This window comes from Carassius auratus, chromosome 17 (assembly GCF_003368295.1).
Source record: "Carassius auratus strain Wakin chromosome 17, ASM336829v1, whole genome shotgun sequence".
Taxonomy (NCBI): domain Eukaryota; kingdom Metazoa; phylum Chordata; class Actinopteri; order Cypriniformes; family Cyprinidae; genus Carassius; species Carassius auratus.
Window position 1 is genome coordinate 15703877 of NC_039259.1, and position 17952 is coordinate 15721828.

At 36.9% G+C, this 17952-nt stretch overlaps 1 pseudogene across 1 annotated transcript; it reads right to left on the reverse strand.

Moving 5' to 3' along the window:
• Window positions 1-2076: 2076 nt before the first annotated feature.
• Window positions 2077-7665, reverse strand: LOC113117406 (type II iodothyronine deiodinase-like; annotated as a pseudogene). Its single transcript, XR_003294156.1, has 2 exons — window positions 7259-7665; window positions 2077-5928 (listed from the first exon to the last, which is right to left on the reverse strand). The product of XR_003294156.1 is annotated as a type II iodothyronine deiodinase-like (transcript).
• Window positions 7666-17952: the final 10287 nt, after the last annotated feature.

Sequence of the window (17952 nt, forward strand, 5' to 3'; positions counted from 1 at the left end):
AATATAAAGATGATGACAGATAGTAAACACAATATACAATAACAATATAGGGGTATGAATCCAGATCAGACATATATCATAAAAAGAATGAGTTTAGTATTGACATACCGCATTTGCTGAGCATTTCACTGCATTTAAGGAAAGCGCATGTGAAAAAAAAAAAAAAAAACACAGAAAACAAATTTTAACAGATTAACCGAATTCACAATGCATGAAGGTGCATACCAGGTTTAATGCTCCTCGCCTGAAAACCTCAAGATTTTCATAAAAGTGCTAATGTTAGTCAATGAAGGAGAAAAAAACAGGGAATTGCTTAAAAAGAATGTTTGAAATAATCTGTATGGAAGCACTACTCTTGTTTTAAAACCCAAGGGATGCTTTTAGAATTTAACGGTTTGAGTCAGAAAATAGAAAGCGGCTGATTGATAAAGTAGTTCACTCCAAAATAAAAAAAGTATGTTACCATTTATTCCCTTTGCTCTTTGACTTTCACTGTATGGGCATTCTTCAGAATACCTTTGTTTTTTTCTTCCACAGAAGAAAGGGTGTCATACACGTTTGGAATGACATGAAGATGAGTAAATGATGACAGAACTTGAATACAAGTCATGTGGAGAGATAATGTGAATGTAAACCGCTAAAAGCCTAATCTTGCTATGTTTGGTGGCTTTAGAATGAGAGACGAATGAAGAAGCATTTTATTCATCAGTAATGGTCTATGGAGACAAAATGAGAGTAATGAGTGGAGGAGAGGAATCCGGTCAGAAAAATAAGCACGTTTCAGTTGATTTGACAAGTGCATCAGGCCAACATAAATATTAGGTTTCTGTAACAGAGCTTTTTCTGCGAATGAGGAGGAGTTCGGCCTGTGTTACTATGGAGGTGCACTGGCAAAACACAATAACATTTGCAAACGTGTGAATAACTGTTTTCCCTCCTCTTATCATGAAAAACAAGAGATGCTTTCGTGCAGACATACTGCGAATAAACGACTGGAAATACAGACTCCTTCCCGGGGCGGCTGTCAGAACGTTGAAATGTTTTGTCAGAGTAATGAGTCGTGTTGGTCTCCCTCCTGCAATAAACTCAGCTTTACCAAAAGACTTTGAGAAGAAGCCACCTGAGATCCTTCATGCTGGAAAAGCTACTGCAATATGCAGTAAATCTTTCTAGAAACGGCATTGAAATTAGCCAACTTGAGATTGTAAGGTGACCCAGTCACTTTAGATGCTCCCTACACAAGATATTGCAGTATTTCATTGCATATTATAAATCTGCATGGGTAATTTCTGTCAACTTAACCGGCAGGGTTTTTCCCCTCTGGCACAGATCATGAGTTAAAGAGAACTCTCTATAAAAAATCTAATAAACTGTATAAAGCCTAAAAGGGAAAAAATAAAGCTATGCTCAAACAGAAATTTCTCTCTGAATGTTTTTGTTTCAGTTGAAAGATTAGAAACTAGCTGTAATATATTTCCGGCTAACACCTGTTTCTGACAGCATACCTATTTTTGTAAACACTGGATATTTTTTCATTTAAGTGATATGAAGTTCATTCAGCTGAACAGAGGTGGACCACAACTTGCCTCTCCTTTAACATTTTAAATGTCTGGCCACAAAACCCCAATGCAAATTAAAACCAAATATATTTGGCCTCATGAAATATTACTCATCTTGCACCTCAGAAACCATCTCTACTTAATATAGTTTAGTCTACGCTCAGCTTCTGAGATCGATTGGCTGTCAAGTTTGGCATGAATCTGGATTATTTAATGAGTCTGTAAATTAAATTTAATAGCAACCCAACCAAGTCATCAAAGAGCTTCTGGAATCTGGCCTCACAAGATTTACATCTTTATGGTCTATTAAATTTATTCACATAAAATTCAGCATCTGTGAGCCCAGCTTTTATCAGACGAGCAGACTATATTCTATTGATTTATGACTATTTCAACCTGATTCCTAATAAACTGATAAAAAAAAAAAAAAAAAAACATCTGTGCGGCATCTTAATTCAAGATCCAAAAAATGAAGTGCATGTGAAAGATGGAGAAAGAATGTTTGGAACACATCTTGTCCAATTTGCTGCATCTTTAATCAGCCAAATGGCACAATAAAACAAACTTGGCATTAAACATAGTAGGAAACAAGGCACATGTATCAAGCTGCCAATCAACATTCTTAATAGTTCCTCTCAAAATATATGTAAAATACATTCAGTATTAATTCTTACCAAAAGTTCAGTTTCAGTTGTTAGGCTTTCACAGCATCAGGAAGAAATGAAATGAAGGATTGTGTTAATAGTAGTAACGCTATTATTATTAATAATAATATATTTTCATTTTTGTAATAAATTGATCCGACAGTTTGTACCTTACAGGTCAAGAACGGTTTCAAGCATAAAAGTGAATCTGATTATGAGTTTGAGCATAGCTCTTAGTGATACTCCCATAGTCTTATCTACTATCAGTAATGTATAGAAACCAGAGTATGTTGATTAGCATAAGTTAAGTTTGCTACATGCATATGCAGATATGACCATATATCAGGCCATAAAACAATCAACTGTAAAACATGATATTTAATGTTTTATGAATTCCAGGTTGTACGGTTTTAGCTGAATTACATGTGTTTCGAGCACAGGCTGGTCATCAAGCATCAACAATATTTGTAGCATGTTCAGTTTGAACTCAATTCAAAGTGCAAATACTTGGCTCTACAAGCTAACCTTTATAAGACTTAGATAAAAGCATAATTTTGTCTTATCCATGTGCTGTATCAGTGACTAAGTGCATCTCCAAAAGCTGCTAAGATTCTTACCAGAGTCAAAGAGAGGACAAATGAAAACAAGACATATAAGATTATGTTGTTGATAACATAAGAACTGTTAGGGTGGATTATTGTGACAGTATAGACTGGTGCGTATATGAAAAAGGAAAATGAACTCACATTTACAGTGCAAGAAGGTGTTTGACCAGTTTGATTTGTGATTTGTATGCAATACAGTCAAATCCTTACCGCTTAATATCATACGATTCTCAGAAAGGTTTTTTAAAGGGATAGTTAAGCCAGAAATGAAAATTGTGTCATCATTTACGCACTCACGCCGTTTCAAAACTTTGGACTTATTTTCAAAATAAGATGTTTGGACCCTATATTGACTTTTATTTTATTTTATTTTTTTAAATATACTCCATTTTGTTTGGAACAACATTAGGCTGAGTACTGTAAATAATGAGAGAATTTTCATTTTTGAGTGCGCTATCCCTTTAAGATCTGATTATCTTTAGGAATTTTTCTTTTTCCCAGATTTATACATGTAGGAAAAAAGTGCGTTAAATATGAATAAAATGTTTGGCATCCCTCGGGTTGGACTCTGAGCTGATTTACTGAATATATTGATATTAAAACTAAGATCATTTTTCCGAGAGAGCGGTCAGATCACATCCAAACCAAATAGTCCACTGTCGAAGTATGAACATAAACGGCTTATCTTTTTGAACTGCAGACACATACATTTAAGCGCTTGCATCAACATTTCGTTTAAATGTATACTGGCCGATTTGGCAAACGTCCGCTTTTCTAAGGAGTCACGTTTTGACCTTATCTGAATTAATGGGACCAGGTTTCCCCCCTCCGTCCCGCGTCCTTGTTATGCCCTATAAATGAGAACACTTCTTCACACGCTGCTTAGAATTCTGTTCAGTACCTGTTTACCAAACGCATTCCTTAGAAAGCACACCATGGGACTCTTTCCTGGAGTGGGGCTTGTGTTTGTAGCTGTTGTGTGGCTCTCTTTTCGGATGCCTCCATCTTTAACGTTGGCAACCTCCCTGCTCCATCGTGCAGCACGATTCCTTCCAAGACTGAGACAGTCTGTGAATAACGTCTTAGTGGTCCAAATGGACTAGTTCCGCTCGGATAAGCGATGCCCGGCCACAACAAGGGGTTCTGTTTCATGGTGCTTCCCAGGGACATGTTCTCCCTGAGCCTTTGCTATTTAGTTATTGGCAGCCTCGAAGACGCAGAAGTTCAGCCAGAGACCTCTGCGTCACACGGTTTGATTGTGTTGCACATGTTCAGACCCATCACTATGCAGACACATATTTAATGGGGAGGGAAAAAAAGCACATGTACTCCTCGACCCCTTACGGCTGGTGCATTTCCTTTTCCTTTTTTTTTATTGGTCATCATGCAACATTTTCTCCATCTGGAACTTTTTCCCTCCCCTTTTTCAATCCAATCACCCCTCATTGAAATTTCCCAGAATCAAACACAAAAACTGGGGGAAAGTCACAGTCAGCAGCAGTTCAACTTTATTTTCCTTGCCTTTTTCTCATTAAAAGCAAGAGGATGGTTGTAGTACATGAAAACAGTTCTGTGAAACAAAACTCAAAGCCTTCAGACTGATTCAGATTCAGAGTGATTGTTTCAGCATGTTAGCAGTCACGCTCATTTGGATCAGGACAGAGAGGTGTGGTCTGTCATCCAACCACAGACAGGACAGAAGACCATTTCGTCTGTGATTTTCATGTGCACACCAGCGCCGTATTGACCCAAATAAGCGACTGCCGATCTGTCGATAACATTCGAAAACTTTTCTCTAACATTCAGGAGTAAAATAACTTTTCATCAGCTTTCCTGTACACTTCACTGAAGCTAAGTCCGGTGGCTGAGGCCATTCATTTGGTGATTGTTAATTACAATACGGGTCGAATGAGTTAGTCGTTTTCATAATGGGACGCCGGGAATGCTTTTATTACCGGTGCAAATGAACTGAACAGTGTATCAGGGATGTAAAAGCTGATGGTACATGGAATATGTATGATTGTCAGTTGAAAAGGGGAAGGGAAAGCGTTACAAGCGCATAAACAGGCCACATATTAAAAATAAACATTGAATGTCAATAAAAATAAATTATTCTCTTTTCATATAAAAGCCGGGTACTTGTGCTTTCTCTTATTTTCAGCAATTTGGTTTTCTTTTGTAAGCAATATATGTTATGTCGCATAAAAATATTGCACACTTTAACTCTACATTAAATCGCAAAGGAACAAGTTATTAATAGTGCATCTACAAATTGTTTTGCTGGCAACAATGTAATCTCGAAATTTAAGTGCAAACCACACGGTCAGTATTTAAAGTCTATATTCTTTTCATTCTTTTTGTAAAGTGGTTAGGAATGTAGGACACCTGCTGATCATTTTAGACAATTCAAGAAAATGACCTGGACCCTAGCCCAAGTGTTTCCACCGGAGCCACCGTTAAACAGTTCAGAAAGCACCTAACTCTCGATTTCTCTCCATTATACAAAAATAAAATCTTATAGCATTCACAGAAAATGCTATTTGACCTCTTTTTTTAAAGAAATTATCGCTTCCCGTAGCTCTTCTCGAGCCAGTGCCGAACATTTTTAAGGTTGTAGAAAAATGGACCCTTACCCCCTAGGTAAGCGATTTTATTCTTCTGCACAATGCAAACCCGCTCGTAAGCCACACCGTAGGCTACGTTGGCATTGTTGTCCATGCAATCTGCTACCAATTGGCACTGAGGAGGCAAAGAGAAATGCTCCAGAAGTGTCCGGGCGGCAAACATTCTCTCCTCCAGATTACGGTGTTTCCTCACTTCAAACGAAAAGTTCTCCATGGGAGGAGCCGCCCAGCCGTCTGAGGGGTGAGCCTCATCGATGTAGACAAGCAGGAAGTCTGCCACATCTGAGAATTCCTCCACCATCCGCCGGAAAACCGGCAGTTGGCTTATAAATGGGGGTCAGGTGGCCGAGCCAAAGTTGACCACTAACGGGCGGTCGGGAGACTCGAAGTCCAGCAGATGGCACTCGTTGTGGGTCTTACCGCTGACGCTCCAGCATCTGTTGATGCCAGCAACCTTCACCACCTTGGAGTTTGGAGCAGCTTCGCCCAGCTTCACCTGAACAAAACAGTTCCACATTCAGATGTTAATATTGTTGAGAATATTAGAGTAACATGGGCAATGAGCCATAATGCCTAGTGGCCAGCCGAAAGAGTAGTCTCATGACTACACTGAAAATTACTTCACTTGGGCTTAGTGGGTTTATTGGCCTCTGTTGTTATGGAGACTTGAGTGATGTCACCAGGCCTGAGATCTCACATTCACAGTTGTATACATTAAAAAAAAAACACACACACAAACAAATTCTTTGGAGCTTTGTAACTGCTCTAAATCAATGTTTTGGGCATGCACCTTAATACCATCTGTAAGAACTTTTAAGCATCTTGTAGAAAAAGAGCGAATGATCTCTCTGATCTCACAATAGACTTTTGAGCCAAATATTTGTTAGTATTCAGATGTCTAAAATGCCATTTCTGTGACTTTATAAGGGCAAATGCATTTTGGCACTGTTAACTCCTGGAAACACACACAAAACTAATCCTCACTCTGCTGCCAAAAAAAAAAAAAAAACATCTGAGTCACTGACGTTATTTTTACGCTAAATGATTTCCTCAGCAAGACTTTGAAGCCAAACAATGATATAGTTATTGGTTGAGGTCAATGAATGCACATTAAGCAAGTTCATCTTACCACACTGTGTGATCTGATTGATTTTTTTGTTAAAAAGTAACAGGAATGTGAATCCAGACATTTAATGAATTAAGAGCATTGACCCGAGAGGTCGCTGACTGTCTGGAGGACAAAGTTCACACACCTTTATAAGGATTAGAATTGTGCCAAATGTCACGTTTTGAAGATTGAGCAAATATATATTCAAAATTAGTTAGCGGTTGTACACCACACTGTAAACAAATGCAACAAATGCTTTAAAGAACATACTTTCATCCATTTAGCTTGATGTCACTATATATATATATATATATATATATATATATATATATATATATATATATATATATATATATATATATATATATATATATATATGCCACAATGTTCGTGATACGGTTACTGCATGCAAACTGAAAACTAATTAAAATAATAATAACATAAAACGTACATTGTGCTTATTTTACATAATTTTTATCAACGTCTGTTGATTTTAAATGCACTTTAAAGCCAATTTGACATCACTGTGTATAAATTGATATTATGCCGTAGCCTACGAGTAAATATAGAAACTGTAACGTGGAAACAAGTCTAACCAAACATTGCATTATGTCTATTTAACATTAAAACAACAAAGACAAATAATCCCCAAAGCCCTTTGAACTTGTTTGAGTCTTACTGCACAGTGAGCAGACCGAGTCTTGTGCTCTCAGCTTACCTGTTTGTAGGCATCCATCAGAAAGCTGTTCCATATGGAGCGCACGCCGGCTGTGGTTAACATGCGCTGCCACTCACCCGTGGAGCCCGAGCAGCTCAGGAGTGACACCACTCGCTTTACCAGCACTATCGAATCATAGAGCACGAAAAACAGGCAGTTGGAGAAGAAACCAGGCAAGATCTGCAAAGTTACCAGGAGATCCACACTAAGCATGCCCATTTCGCGCTGATTTATAACAGGTGGTTGTCGCGCACTTATGCTTATTTAAGTTCACCTTTCCGACTCATCCTGGTCAGATATCATCTTCTTTGCTGTCCCCCTTCTAGGAAACTTTCATTCACCTAAAGAAAGCAGAGCCGACCTAAGGATGTGGGCGTTTGCGCGCGGTGAGCCCGAATCTGCGTCCAACATCAGGCGTCTTTACGCACAGAGGAGCGCTGGTGCCAAACGTCCCCCTCCTTTCCGCTCTACAATTAACTAAAGGCTACCCGTTGGGCAGGTTCCTGAGTCGCTCTGCGTCTTTTTATACCGTAAATCATTTCGTGCTCTGAAATAAAGCCCGCGGGGCTGGTGGGGGCGTGACGACATAAAGAGGGCTTTTTCTCCGGACGGGACATGCAATAAAAGATGAGAACAGATTCAGGGCTTTTTAACATCAGTTGCTGATTACAAAAGGAGATTACGTGTCCCTGCATGAAAAGACACGATTGCATGAATCGAATGCCTGATTTGCATGATATCAATTTTCTGTTGATAAATGTGTTTTGTAATAATATAGCAAGTCTAAAGGTTATTTAACACTGTCAGCTGGTTGGTATTTAAAACAGACAGACAGACAGACAGATAGACATAAAGATAGATAGATAGATAGATAGATAGATAGATAGATAGATAGATAGATAGATAGATAGATAGATAGATAGATAGATAGATAGATAGATAGATAGATAGATAGATAGATAGATAGATAGATAGATAGAAAAGTCATATTTTTAACAATATCTGTAAATGAACTTGACCGTTTTAAGGTACTTTATAATTAAAGACAAATGACAGTAATTTTCATGTTTTATACAGGAAAATTACTGTATTGTGTATACAATATTTCTTCCTTTTTTCTTAAAGAGGGGGGGGTGAAATGCTATTTCATGCATACTGAGTTTTTTACACTGTTAAAGAGTTGGATTCCCATGCTAAACATGGTTGCACACAAAGTTGTACGTTTGAAGGAGTATTTTTGTTCCGGTTTGTCACAAGTTTCGTAAAGTTTTTTTCGAGTATGGCTCTGAGTGACGTTAGACGGAGCGGAATTTCCTTATATGGGTCCTAAGGCACTTCTGCCGGAAGAGCGCACGCTCCAGTATAGCAGAGCACTGAGAGCACAACAGACATTCACTGATCAGAGCGAGAGCGTCGCGAAATGTCACAAAAGGAGTGTGTTTTTGGTTGCCAGGGCAAGACAACCCTGCACAGATTACCAAAAAAAAAAACAGCATTAAGGGACCAGTGGATGGAGTTTATTTTTACAGAGCATCAACGGAGTTGTGCAAGTGTTTGTGTTTGTTCCCTGCATTTCGAAGATGCTTGTTTTACAAACAAGGCCCAGTTTGATGCCGGATTTGCAGATCGTTTATTTCTTAAGGATAATGCAGTCCCAATGAAAAATGGTCACGATCGTGTGTTGGAACCGCAGGCGGTGAGTAAAACTGCTTCAAATATCTCTGTGTTGTTAACTTAGCTATCGGCGCGTAAGCACATCAAGTAAACAACATGCGATGTTGTCATCAAACTGCACTTTCCACATGTACAGCTTAAAAAAAAAAAAAAAAAAGACGACATAAAGTGGAACTTAGTCATTTTCCAAAACCACTAAGCAAATATATACAGTTTCAGTACATACCACATAGAGACGTCGTTGCTGATGCTGCTCTTGTTAAATTTCAGACTCTGGATCTGATTCTGGATCATAAATATACGCTGAATCTGACTGTTAGCTATGGTTTGTTTTGAATGTGTTTTTCCTCACAGTAATGTCACAGCTTCCAAACGCTCTCAACGCAAAAGCCTACTGGCGCTCGTGATTCTTTAGCTCCGCCCACACGTCACGCCTCCAGCTGGTCATGTTTTTCCGGGAAAAATTGGTACAGACTATTTTTCTCTTATGAATATAATAAAACTAAAGACTTTTTGGAGTTATGAAGGATGCAGTACTACTCTATAGGTACTCAAGATTAACAGGATATTGAGTGAAAACGAGCATTTCATCCCCCCTTTAAATTATGTACAAATTTGCATAAAATTACAACAATAATCTGTAATAAAAAATGTAGCTCACTGTATTAAATATTTTGTCAATACTAACAATTTGAAGTTCTTCTTTCTGATTTTAAAGTAAAGTTTTATATTTAGGTGAAATTTTACATTCAAACTCTGAGCACAAATATTGCAAACTTAAAGAGTACAAAGCTGCACAGCTCTCCAGGTTGATCCAAAATGCTTTACAAAGGAAATTGTGAATAGAGATGAGAAAAAGCACACATATTTTTTTAACAAGCTCAAACTCCCCAAATTTGCATTTGGAGTGTGTGAGAGCCTAGAGACATTTGAATATTAGAAAAGGGTGTGAAAGTGCAGGAATCTATCCCAGCATGCAATATATGTCAAAGGTGGACCATTTTAAATCCTCAATTTGTCAAATGTGCATGTCTTTGTGAGGTGACTGGACTAAGCATAATCTTGCTGCAAGCATAGTGTTGAAATGACAGCAATAGTCGGACAGCAAGGATAACATGTTCATGAAAGAAAATTGCTCTGGCTTAGAGCCAATACATTGTCTTTACTTATGAATAACTAAACGACTGTCACTTTCTGTTGAAAAGATCAACATTTTCCATTTACACTGTCTCATATCACAAAGGCTATAACAATTACCTGCCATTAGCGGTCGCTGTGATTTTGCCAAGTAAGACATGTTCCTGGATCAACATTTTTTGATGATCCTGGATTTACATTATTGTCTAAAAATATCAACTTAACCCAATCCCTAAACCTAACCCTACCCATATTTTATTCCTAAAATCAGTGGGAAATGATAGCTTATTAACAAGGGTGTAGAAGCACCTAACCCTGATTGTAAACCTAAAACAGATATTTCCTGAAAATATATATGGTTGATTGTAATGTTGTTTCCCGGATCAACAAGGATGTTGATGAAATCACACTCGCCTGGAATCAACAGCTTGAAATAACTATGCTGTTGAATACAAGTTTGTAGACAATTTTTGTAACCTGTATGCAAAATGCAATTATGGCAATATTTTAACTAAGGGTTAACCAACAGGATGTGTAACACTGCAGAAGAGTAAAGGACCAAAAAAATGCCACTGCTCCACAAGGTTTGAAAGGAAAGATCATGGATTTGTTAAAATAAAAAAGAGTTATTGGTCATGTAAGTGTAACTGCACAAGCATACAAACATGTACACACACACACACACGGCTGCCATGATTTTGCCAAGTAAGACCTGTTCCTGAATCAACATATTTTGTTTATCTTGTTTATCTCTGAAAACATAGGCCTAAACCTAACCCTAACTTAACCCTAAAATCTGAGGTAAATGATGGATGAACAGTGAATAGCACAGATGAACCTAACCCTGGTTGTAAGCATATGTGAAAAATGAAAGAAAAACAAAAAAACAACTTTTAACCAAATAGACCAATTAATCAAATGTAACAAATACAAATATTTGAAATCTGTAATCTTTCATTTAAAACAAGTTTTCTTTCCATAGTTGCAAAACTATTTGCTATAGAATAACATTTGTATGTTTAAGAATAATTTTATATTAGTTCATAAAATTTCATACAGAAAGACAACTCAGTGTCATTTTTACTTTAGTATTTAATTCATGTTAAATAAAATGACTGTATCTGAAAAACTTGATTTCATTTGTATCCCTGTTCTATTGCATTTTCCCTATTGTTTGTGATTTGGAACTTTTATCTTTTTTTAATACAATATAATAATAAAAAACTATATTGTAATGTATTAATTATGTAATGAAATGTCCTGTCCTGTATTGTGAAATAATATGGTCACATCATCCACCTCTACTGTCAGCTAGTTTTAAGATCAAACTCATGAAAAGTGACAGAATTTTGGATTGAGTAATTTGAGAACACTGTCATGTAAACTCATTTAACAGAGACGACCTGAAAGCACGCTCCTTGGACTCTGAAGAACAGTAGTATATACAAACCATGATTTTGGATCTAATGTGAAAGTTTTGTATGGAGCTAGGGAGTACATTTTTGCAAGACCATGTCTCTGCCAGTTAGTCTATAGTATTTTTTATTAAATAAATTAATATTAATTTGTGTGTGTGCTTTCCTCTCATGATCCAGAAGTTTTAGGAATAAAAATATTCTGCTACATGATCTTCAGAGGAAGTGAGTATCCATGTCATACGAACATTAATACTTATATTTAATGGAATAATCACACAATTGTTTTTTTATTTGTTCGTTTGTTTTGTTTTCATTCACATTTGCATTTAGACATTTAGCAGATGCTTTTAACCAAAGCGACTTACAAATGAGGACAATGGAAGTGATCAAAATCAACAAAAGAGCAATGATATGCAAGTGCTATAACAAGTCTCAGTTAGCTTAATGCAGAACATGTAGCAAGGTTTTTTTTAATCATATGATAAATAAAAAGAAAACAGATAGAATAGAAAAAAGAATAGAGCAAGCTAGTGTTGGAGGACTTTTTTGCTTTTGTTAATTGTATATTAAATTAAAAGAAAACAGATAGAATACATTAAAGATTAGAAAAGCTATAGGTTTTCGTTTGTTTTTTAATAAAGAATAGAATTAGAATAGAGAGTGCTAGAGCAGGGGTAACCAAAATCAGCCCAGGAGGGCTGTGTCCTGCAGAGTTTATCTCCAACTTGCCTCAACACACATACCAGGAAGTTTCTAGTATGCTTATAAGAGCTTGATTAGCTGGTTCAGGTGTGTTTAATTGGGGTTGGATCTAAACTCTGCAAGACGCTGGCCCTCCAGGGCCGAGTTTGGGCACCCCCCAACCCCCTACCGCTATCCTGCAGAGGTTAGCTCCAACCCTGAACAAAATGCACCTGACTTTAGACTTAGTAATCCTGAAGACACTGATTAGCTTGTTCAGGTGTTTCATTAGGGTTGGATTGAAACTCTGCAGGACATCAGCAATTTAATAACATTAACCCTTAGTTAGAGGCTCAAATAAAGATGGAAGAGATGTGTTTTTAGCCAATTCTTAACGATGGCTAAGGATTCAACTGCTCGGACTGTATGTGGCAGGTCATTCCACCAGGAGGGAACATTTAATTTAAAAGTCTGTGAAATTGATTTTGTGCCCGTTTGGGATGGCATAATAACTAGGTGAAGAGCCGGTGGTGGTTTTGTAGGCAAACATTAATGCCTTGAATTTTATGTGAGCAACTATTGGTAGCCAGTGCCAGTTGATAAACAGGGGTGTGACATGCATTCTTTTTGGCTCACTAAAAAATTTATTCTGGTTTAATTGTAAAAGTTTGATAGAACTGGCTAAAAGACCTGCCAAGAGAGCATTGCAGTGTTCCAACCTGGACAGAACAAGAGCTTGAATAAAGAGTTGTGCAGAATGTTTCGAAAGAAAGGGCCTGATCTTCTTGATGTTGAATAAAGCAAATCTGCAGGTCGGGCAGTTTTAGCAGTGGTTTGAGAAAGTTAACTGATCATCAGTCGTAACTCCAAGGTTTCTGACTGTTTTTGAATGAGTTATGGTTGATGTGCCTAACTGGATGGTGAAATTGTGATGAAACGATGTGTTTGATCCACAAGCAGTTCTGTCTTGACAAGGTTGAGTTGAAGACGATGGTCCTTCATCCAGCAAGAAATATGTGGTAGACAAGCTGAGATGCGAGCAGCTATCGTTGGATCAGGATGGAATGAGAGGTAGAGTTGAGTGTCATCAGCATACTGTAGCAGTGATATGAAAAGCCATGTTTCTGAATGACAGAACCCACGGTAGTTATGCCATGTTTACAGAGCAGAGAAGTGGTCCAAGGACTAAGCTCTGAGGCACCCCAGTAGTTAGATGGTGTGGAAATGGAAATATTTTCTATGCTCTAAATTTGTTTTAAAACCATATAAAACGTGTCTTGTGGCAAAAATAAATAAATAAAATAAAACAAGAAAGAAAAAAAAAAACAGTCAAACTGCCAAACAAAAACCATAGAATTAAAGTAAAATATTGTAATTCAAACAGGGAAAAATCCATAAAGTAACAGCACTGTAACATTTTTTTAAATGGTCAAATGACTGGCAACTATGGCTGCCAAACAAAAACTTTAAAATTAAAGAAAAATATCTTAATTCAAACAAGGAAAAACCTGTAAAATTAAGTGTAAAATTTACAATGTGTTTTTTTTTTAAATAAAGATATTTTACTGTAATTTTGTGGTTTTTGTTTGGCAGCCATAGCTGTCAGTCATTTAACCAATTTTATTTATTTATTTTTTACAAGATTTTACATTTTGATAGATATATCAATAGATCGATAGATAGATAGATAGACAGACAGACAGATATATAGATATATAGATAGACAGAGACACAGACAGACAGACAGACAGCTGTGGAAGATGTTTGCCTCACATTTCTAATTAAAGGCCAAGCGTGTCAGGACAAGGCAGGATATGTTTGTTTATTAAGATTAGATAATCATTGTAGATTCTGCAGATAAGTGGATGCTTATCATTGCTGCAGTTGGAGGAGGATAATTCTTAGTTCTGACGCACGACACTTAATGCAATACTCTCTCACCCATTGAAAGTGAGTCAAAGGCTGTGGCCTCTACCACAAATATTTCTCCATTGTCATTGACAGCATGAAGCCATCCTCAACACTGTTTGCTCTTGTTTATCACTAAGGTTCCAGATTCCTTGCCAAAGTGGTTCAACCGAATTCTTTATGTCTAATGACCGAGTTCATCAGGAGGCAGCGATCAAAGCTCTTGAATCTCAGGGTGATGACCCCCAGCGTGGATCCAGATATGCGGCAAAGCGATTACGGCAGCACTGTCTCTTATCCCATTGACCCAGAAACTTCATCCAGGCCAGTGAAGGTCAGCAACACAAGGATTCCTTTGTCCAGTGGTCATTTGCATCTCAAACACACATATCAAGCTCTACTTGTGTACACAGTGTTTACATGAAAGGCTGCATATAGTCATTTTCACCTTAGATCTTTGTCCAAAAGAAATCATGGAGGATAGCAGGGGATGGGGAAATTATGAAAACCTGTTTATCTTATACATCAGCGATTCCCAAATGAATAGTGCTGTAACAATAGCAGGATTGATGAATATTGCTTTCCCTTTCATGACCAGCTCTTGGCGGGTCCCTCAGACTTGACGTTCAACTTAAAGACTTTTCCACGGGTCGACAGGTTCGTCGTCTTTCCTTATAGAACAATTTTGCCCGTGTTTGGGTGTCCGCTCTGTAGTGTATGCTACTATAGTTCAACATCTTTCTAACTAAGTCCAGGACAGAGCCAAAAAAGTGTCGCAATTATGCTTTTCAGCTCAGTTTAGTTCATGTGGTATGATGGATTGTTGTTTTTGGAAATGAAGTCGTCAAAGAACTTCAGGCAACAGGACATTACAAAAATATGCAGAGCCATAAAGTCTATAATATGCTATGCAGTTTATGTTTACAGGGACATAAATATGTATATTGGCAAAAGTTGCCAGGAGATCCTTGCCAGAGCAGAATAATCATTCATTTTTTGAAGATTATTTTGAGACGGCAGTTTTTATTTATTCCTCAAATCAATTATTTCCTGCTTTAGCTGTGGTTGTGGAGAGTTTGTAATTGTTATGACGTCTCAGATTTTTTTCAGATGGAAAATTTCACTTTTCATACATAAACATGTGCCATCTCATTTTTGACTTTAGGGTCCCTCCGCAGTGCATACAATATGAACTCATAGCCCTTCATGTCCAACTTCTATGACAAGAATGCTGTAAATGAAAGAAAAAACTGCATTTATGAAAATGCTACATCTGAAATTCTTCTGATAACACCAGTGCCAGATAAAACTTGTTCCAAATGAGTTAATATTGCAAGATAAGGCTAATTTAACATTAGATGAATGATGAGATGTGTAATGCTAAACCTGACCATGACTTCACCGAAGGTGGGGCTGCATACTTTACGATTGCCAAAAACTCAGCAAACTCTATTCAGAAACATACCTCGTTTTATCAGCCATCGCATAAAGCAAACCCCTGGAATGTCAGAATTGTAATTAGCATTAGTAAAACTAGTGTTGAATGCTGAATTAATAGTGGAGTAGGGCTGGAAACATTATACAAACCATTAAAGACTCTTTTACTTAGTGGCAGCAGTAAAACGAACACATGCTATGATCTCAGCAGCACACCAGTTGGCTGCATCCTCATCCGTTTTAGTCATTCAGTGAGTCAAGGTGGATTGTATGTTTGTGTAATTGTTGTAGCTTGGAATTGTAAACTGCCTCCACTGATTCATATGTTCCCCACAAATATTTACTCCCATCTGTGCACTGTGTACAAGCAGGAATTAAGCCAACAGACAATGAGCTTTAGAATGCAAACTTGGCTTGCAACGTCTTTATCCACAACAATGTATAACAGGATTGTAGCCAAAAATTCAATTACTACCTCTGCATCGAGTGTAAATGGAGAGATGGTGACCCATCATAAATGCACTCTCTGTGCACCACGTCAACCTGTCTTTCCTGGACATATAAGAGGTTTAAGCTGTCTCATAAAGTGCATGACTGTGTGCTGCTTGGCTCAGAGCGCTGTAAATGTAAGGATAGTTTAATGTGGGCATTTCAGCGAACTTTCCAATCATTTGAAAATTGTTTTGTTGGTTTCTCGCCCCGGGCAACCACTCCAATCAACAGATCTGGGAGCACTAATGAAAATGTCTGCTATGCAGACTTTTTTATTTTGTATGCTTTCTTTAAAAATTCTATCAGCATCATTTTGAAAAGAAAAATAGGTGATATGAAAAATTAACAAGCATTTCAGACAGTCTGATTCTAATAGAAAATAATAAATTAGTAAATAATAAATAAGATATGCCTCATTCAGTAAAAATACAGTAGTGTGTGTGTGTGTTTGTGACCCTGGACCACAAAACCAGTCTTAAGTGTCAAGTTTTCCTTTCCGTTCCTTCATCTGAAAGCTGAATAAATAATGTTAGGATTAGACAATATTTGGCTGAGATACAACTATGAAAACCTGGAATCTAAGGGTCCAAATGAAGTTCTTAGCAATGTATATTCCAATCAAAAATTAAGTTTTGATATATTTATGGTAAGAAATGTATAAAATATCTTCATGGAACATGATCTTTACTTAATATCCTAATAATTTTTGGCAATAAGAAAAATCTGTAATTCTGACCCATACAATATATTATTGGCTGTTGCTACAAATATACCCCAGAGACTTAAGACTGGTTTTGTGGTCCAAGGTCACAAATATACAAAATTACTGATTTGTATATATATATATATATATATATATATATATATATATATATATATATATATATATATATATATATATATTATATCAATTTGATGTAAAATCTGAATTTTTCAGTCATTAGTGTCACATGATACTTTAGAAATCATTTTAATATGCTGAATTGCTTCTCAAAAATGTCTTTGTTTCAATGTTTAAAACAGCTTTTCCTGGAAAACGTGACACACTACAATTCAAATGTTTGGAGTATATACAATTTAAATATATACTTTTACCAAGGATGGATTAAACTGATCAAACATTACAGTAAATACATGTATAATGTTACATCTATTTTAAATTAAATCTCTTCAAGGTACTTTCTGTATATCAAAAAAATCCTGATTTTGTGTGTTTGAACTTCAGTTCAACCTTCTCATCCTGACACACAGAACAGGATTAACAGTCTCTCTCACACACCACAGAATCTGAGAGCCAGCGCATACTTATATAACAGCACAAACAGTGGGGTCTGCAGACTGGGCTTATGTTTTGACTGCAAATGTAATGCAGAACTGTCAAGTGGGTCAGCAGCGGGTTTCGCTGGCAGGAATCAGATGCATGTGCAGGGATTACATCTAAAGGCTTATGGGTTCTCTGAATGCCTGCCCAGCTGCGACAGAAGCAGCATTGCTTCAAACTGCCACTTCATCAAATCATCACAAGTGCGTGACTGAAAAATGATAGTAATTTACCGTTGACAATCATTTGCATTTTAGGTTTAAGCAAATAAAAAGTTGAGCAAGCAAATGATGAGGGTGGTGCAGGACATATGTTGCAATAACCTGTTGTATTTATATTACATGAATTTTAAATATTTAGAATGAAATACTAAAACATATTACATTTATCTGAGCCAGGGGCGATTGCTAGGATTTTCATTTTTAGGGGGTTTAACCCCCATTGAGGGTATAAAAATAATAATATAGCCTAATATATATAAGATTTTAAAAAATGATTAATAGGGGTCGTATGCTAAACTTACTGCATCTGTATTGCATAGATAGGTATAACATCTGAGTACTGAATAACCCAAATTCAAGTCTTCATGATCTCACACACACAACCCGTTTACTGTACAAACACAA